The following is a 6,943-nucleotide window of genomic DNA, read 5'->3' on the forward strand; positions in this document are numbered from 1 at the left end:
GTATAAAACATATAAATAGGCAATCTACACACCACCAAACAAGCACTCATGTTTATCAGTGTGTGTACTCTCCACTCTAATGTACATCATGCAGGGACTTCCCTGGCGGTCCAGTGGTTAAGACTCCAGGCTTCCACTGCAGGGGGCACAGGTTTGATCCCTGGTCAGGGAACTAAGATCCCGCACGCTGTGCAGCCAAAAAAAAAAAAAAAAAAAGTTCTCCTTGGAAATAGAAACTGTTTTTAATGGCCACTTAGAAGACAAATATATTGTCCCTAGATCACACAATGCATTAAAAAAAATAAAGGACTTTTGAATTAGCTTATCTTTATTATCTTTCAATAATGTGGATAATTGAAAAGTGACCATCCATTTACAGGCTTGGATGGTTACAGAGTTACCTCTATAGTCAAGATTTTTTTTAATCTTTTAAACAGCATGAATTTTTATGAACTTAAAATAAAATAATAATGATAGATAATATTTATGATAACATAAAACCAACATTTTGCCATTATGTGCCAGGTTCTAAAAACAGTATTTTTTCTTTTTGCAGTATGCGGGCCTCTACTGTTATGGCCTCTCCCGTTGTGGAGCACAGGCTCCGGACGCGCAGGCTCAGTGGCCATGGCTCACGGGCCCAGCCGCTCTGCGGCATGTAGGATCTTCCTGGACCGGGGCACGAACCCGTGTCCCCTGCATCGGCAGGTGGACTCTCAACCACTGCGCCACCAGGGAAGCCCTAAAAACAGTATTTTATATGCCTGATTGCTAAAATTTTTACCAAAACCCTATGATATTTTGTACTTTTAGTAGTACGATATCACAAAAAAGAACACTGAGGCTGAAAGGGGTTAAGTAGTTTGCCCAAGGTGGCACAGTTGGTAAGTGGCTAAATCTGCATTTAAACCTATATAGGACTTCCCTGGTGACGCAGTGGTTAAGAATCCACCTGCCAGTGCAGGAGACATGGGTTCGAACCCTGGTCCGGGAAGATCCCACATGCCGTGGAGCAACTAAGCCCGTTTGCCACAACTACTGAGCATGCACTCTAGGTCCCGCGAGCCACAACTACTGAGCCCACGTGCCACAACTACTGAAGCCCGCATGCCTAGAGCCTGTGCTCCGCAACAAGAGAAGCCAACGCAATGAGAAGACCGTGCACTGCAACAAAGAGTAGCCCCCACTCGCTGCAACTAGAGAATGCCCGCGCACAGCAACAGACCCAACACAGCCAGAAAAATAAAAAGTAAAAATGTAAGTTAGGCATTAAAAACTAATAATAATAAAAAATTTAAAAATAAACCTACATAGTCTCACTCCAAAGACCATATGCTTAATTACTGAGCAATAATGCCTCCACAGCATAAGATCGGTAGATACAGCTTCTGTGGTGAAAAAGAAGTTTTTAAAAAATTTCCAATCTGTTGCTGACCCTTTCACTCCAAAGGCATGAAGTGCTTTCTTTCTGAAAAAGTAAGGAATATCCAGGCGGAAAAGAAGGTGGGTGGCAAATAGCCAAAGTGGTTAGTATTAATTTAGATGATTAAATTCCTAGAAACGCAACCTACCAAGACTGAATCATGAAGAAACAGAAAATCTGAACAGACCAATTACCAGTAATGAAATCAAATCAGTAATCAAAAGCCTCCAACAAACAAAAGTCCAGGACCAGATGGCTTCACTGGTGAATTCTACCAAACATTCGAAGAAGAACCAATCCTTCAACAAAATAAAAAGGGAACTCATTGAATGGAAGAAAATATTTGCAAATTATATATCTGGTAAGGGGTTAGTATCTAAAATATATAAAGAACTCAAACAATAGCAAAAAACCAACAACCTGAATAAAAAATGGGTGGAAGATCTGAATAGATATTTTCCCAAAGATATACAGATGGCCAACACAAACATGAAAAGGTGTTCAACAACAGTAATTAAGCAAATCAAAACTACAATGAGCTATCACCTCACACCTGTTAGAATAGCTATTAAAGACAACAAATAACAAGTGTTGTGGAGAAAAGGGAACCCTCATGCACAGTTGGTAGGGTTATAAATTGGTGAAGCCACTATGGAAAACGGTATGGAGGTTCCTCAAAAAATTAAAAATAGAACTACCATATGATCCAGCAATTCCACTTCTTGATATTTATCTGAAGAAAATGAAAAACTAACTTGAAAATATTTATGCACCCCCATGTTTGTTGCAGCATTATTTACAATAGCCAAGACATGGAAGCATCCTAAGTGTCCACTGATGGATGAATCGATAAAGAAAATCTGGTGTATGTATATAAAATGGAACATTATTCAGCTATAAAAAGGAAATCTTGCCATTTGTGACATGTGGATGGACCTTGAGGGCATTATGCTATGTGAGATATGTGAGGGAAAGGCAAATACTGTATGATCTCTCTTATACTTGGAATCTAAAAAAACAAACAAGCTCATAGATATCTAGAACAGATTGGTGATTGCCAGATTTGGGAGATGGAGGGGGTGAGAGAAATGGGTGAAGGGGGTCAAAAGGTTAAAAAAAATTAGATGTTGTCTGACTACTATACACCTTATACCTCATGTGACTCACTATACAAGCTGGGCAACACCTGCACTGGTCTATGCCCTGCTCAAGTAGACAGGTCTACTGACGACTCACTTGTAAGTCACAGCAATATAAGTAGCCACAAAAGATTCTAAATTCTTACTGTCATTTTCTGTACTTATCTTAAGGTCAACTGGGGCTATAGTCTGAATGTTTGTGTCCACACCCGCATTCATATGTTGAAATCCTAACTCCCGAAGATGATATAAGGAGGTGGGCACCTGGGAGGTACTTATGTCATGAGGATAGAGCCCTCATGAATGGGATTAGTGCCCTTATAAAACACATGCCAGAGAGATCCCTAGCCCCTCTCACCAGGTGAGGACACAGCAAGAAGGTGCTGCTACGAATCAGAAAGAAGGCCCTAACCAGAACATGAGCATGCTGGCATTGTGATCTCAGTTTCAGCCTCCAGAACTGTGAGAAATACATTTCTGTTGTTTATAAGCTACCCAGTCTGTGATATTTTGTTATAGCAGCCCCAACGAACTACAGCAATTGGTATTAAACAATGCTATGGACCAGAACCAGTATGTGGACCACACTTTGAACAGCACTAATATAGAAAAGATCAGCTTAGCACATAACTAAAATATACAAATATGCTAATGATTTAGATGGTTGGCTATACTCTCTCTCCCTCCCTCACCCACTCCCCCCCCTCAACGACACGCACACACACACACACACACACACACACACTCACACACACACACACACACACACACTCCTGAAATATTTATTGAGAACCTACTATATGCCTGGTACTTTTCTAGGCTCTGGGAATACAGCAATGAACAAAACAGATCAAGTGCCTGTCCTCAGAGAACTTATGTTCTAATCCAATGAATGTTTTGACACCAAAAGTTCTGGGTTCCAGCTCAAGATCTTGCCAGTTAACAGCTCTGTGCTTCTGTACAATTCATGTAATCCCCCTGAACAAGTTTTCCCTAGTGCAAAATAAGCCTGATACCTACCTTAATGACATTGTTGGTAGGATTAAATTAGGTACTGTGGAAATATTTTGAAAACTTTAAAGTTATATACCAACATCAGGTCAGTTTTACCATGTGTCCTTCTTGAAGCCAAGGGCCATATCTTTCCTGTCTTTGTATCCAGGGCAACAAGCATAACTGCTTGGCAAGTAACAAGCACTCGGTTAAGGTTTGCTGAATAAATAGATGTTAAGGTCCTATACATCTGAGTTATGTTTTTTGTGTAAAATGTTATAACTGCTCTTCAAATCCTTAAAACCACTGCACCAACAGGAAAAGTATATTTGGCACTGCAGAGCATGGCACGTGTAATTCTATTCTTGGGTTACAGGTTTCTAAGAGTCCGAGGCCTAAAAATATATATTCTGAACACTTATTAGATGGAAACCTCTTTTTATGGATTTGTATCACCATCTGAACGCTTCTTAAAGGTCTTTTCCATAAATTGACCCTAGGAGTAGCTATGCTGGTCCTGCCAGTTCTAAGCATGCCCTTGCTCTCTAGGGTTATGAGCTAGAACTGAGTTGTCAAAGTACCCTGTAAAAGTTGGGAAGCGTTTGGAAGAAACTCTCAGCAAATGGTAACATGAAAAGAAATATAGTCAGGTTGCTTCTTTTCAAAAATTGGAATCTCATATTAGTTTTGTTTTTTGTTTTTAATTTTAAGGTCAGCTTATTAAGTTCAATGATGAAAGCTATCAGAAAAATATTTTCCTGAAAATGATTTTTTCTTAGAAAAAGAGAAAGGAAAATGACCACCCTCTCAGCATAGCCACAGATGCTGTGGCAGTCAGACCTCTCTGTGGATGGCAGTAGCCCATCAGTTGGTCAAGTCACTCTCAGGGTCAGCAGGACTGTAGTCTGGATCACCCTCACTCTCCTCCAGATCCTGGAACAAAGAATCATCTACCTCCACATTGTTTCTAGCATCCTCCAAGAACCGGATATCAGATGTGTCAAAATTATGCTCTATTTCAAATGGCTGTTTCCCACTTTACTTTTTCCTGCTTGTTCTTCCTCTTTCATTCATTGCTTTTTAATTTCCAAGAATTCTGCATCAAACTTGGCCTTCCAACTGAAGAAATTCTCAAGTGTAACAGGAGTACTTCTTGGCTTCTTCTGCTTCTTTTTCTTTTTGTTTCTCCCAGGGTATACAGACATGCTCTTTCAGGGTTAGAGATATTACTCTTGGAGGCAGAGAGAGGCACAAATTCTCTTGTAGAACTTAATGCAGTGGCTAGTTGAGGAGTACCTCATATATATAAGGTGCAAGACTGACACTGAAGGGGCACTAACACAATTAGAGTGATCTGCAAGGAGGAATATTTTGTAACGGAAATGCCATGAATACATAAAATACATAACAAGGCAACATATAAGTGCCACAGGTAATGTAAAAACAGAAACTGTAGGGAATTCCCTGGCAGTCCAGTGGTTAGGACTCGGTGCTTTCACTGCTGGGGTCCAGGTTCAATCCCTGGTCAGGGAACTAGGATCTCCACAAGCCGTGCAGCACAGCCAAAAAAAACCCAAACCAAAACAAACAAAAAACCCCACAGAAACTGTATTTCAGAGGAGATGAAAAATCAGAAAAGTTTCCAGGGGGGATTCCCTGTCGGTCCAGTGGTTAAGACTCCACGCTTCCACTGCAGGGGACGCGGGTGTGACCCCTGGTCCGGGAACCAAGATCCCACATGTCACATGCGGCACCCACCCCCATCCTGCCAAAAAAGAAAAGTTTCCAGATATAAACTGCTATGCAAGACAGGCCTTCGAGAATTTCAACAAATTTGGGGCCTAGAGGCAATTGTCTCTGTTCCAAGCAAAGACAATTTAGACAAACGCGTTGACTGCTTTGTAAAAAGTTGGTAGAAATTATGGCAAGCAGTTCAATTTTGCTTGAGAACCAACTCTATATTATGTAAAGGGGCAGTGCAGGGTAAGGCTGGAAAAGGGGAATGGAGACATATAACTGGACAAATGCCAGAACACAAAATGTATTGAAGGGAAAGCAACTAAGCAGGAGACCAAATAGGAAACTACAACAAAAGTCTAGAGAAGAGGTAATCAGTACCTGACCTAGGACAGTGGCAATGGTGATAGAGAGGAGGGGGCAGATGGAAGAGACATTGGGTAGGAAAGGTCTATACGTGTCTGTCCAATATGGTAGCCCCCAGCAACATGTGGCTATTTAAATCTAATTTAAATACCCTAAAGTTAAATAAAATTTAAAATCTAGTTCCTCAATCAATGCTTGATAGCCACATGTGACTATTGTATTAAATATACAGCTAAACATTACCATCACAGCAGAATGTTCTGTTGGACGGTGCTGATCGATATACTTTGAGGACCAATTGGGTACAGGAATGGGGAAGATGGATTAAATGTGGCTGAGCTTTGGTGGATGAGTAACTGAGAAAGACAGTGCCAAGAGCAGGAAAGGGGAAGTAAGGAGGAAAGATGTCGTTTAGTTTCTGTCAAACACCAGGCAGGACAAAGCATCTACACAAATGCTCAGGTGGGTAGAGCAGGGCATGAGTGGGCTCTCCCAAGCCTTGTCAAGCCACATGATTCCCCGTCCTCCAACTTCCCCTTCCCTGCAGTATTGAGTTGGCTTATCCTCTATCGGGCTCAGTTTCTCCCCAGCTAGGGCGGCTCCCTCAACCTCCCCCAGATCAGCGGCTCACAAGAACTGTGACAAGGCAGGAGCCCGAGAGCCTACTGTTTCCTCTGCTCAGAGGCGCCTGCCTGGATCCTCATTTCTCACAGATACCTTCGCTTCCTCTCTCCCAACTGCCTCACTCACCCTTCCCTATGCTCAATCCTTGGAAAGTCCCCTTGATCCCACTTATTTGACTGCTTCCTCTTGAACTCTTCTCTCCTACAAGAACCACGACACCATTGACCCCACCGCTTTTTTACTTGCCCTCTCTTCCCTCTCAGCTTAGATTCTAAGGTTTATCACTATAACCACTCCCTGGCTTGTACCCCTCCCCCCTCTAATGACTTTCATCAGCAAAACCCAGCCCTGGCCAAATCCACCTCTCCTTCAACCCCACAAGCAAAGGAATGTGGCTGGATAAAAACCACACAACCTTGCTGAGTGGTCTCACTTTAGATGCAGGACCACTGACTCAAGAGGGCCCTCAGCCTTGTCCGTACTACACTTCTCCAGTAACTCTTCCACTCTGAGGGAATTCCTTCTCACCTTCTTCTATCTCCTTAAATAGCCAACAGCCCCACCCCACTCACAGCTTTCTATTGCTTAGAATAAAAGAAAGCACACAGCCCTAAGTGTGTGTGTGTGTGTGTGTGTGTGTGTGTGTGTGTGTGTGTGTGTG

Source organism: Aethalodelphis obliquidens, unplaced genomic scaffold (genome assembly GCF_003676395.1).
Source record: "Aethalodelphis obliquidens isolate GAN/ISIS:26980383/991018 unplaced genomic scaffold, ASM367639v1 scaffold70, whole genome shotgun sequence".
Lineage (NCBI taxonomy): Eukaryota > Metazoa > Chordata > Mammalia > Artiodactyla > Delphinidae > Aethalodelphis > Aethalodelphis obliquidens.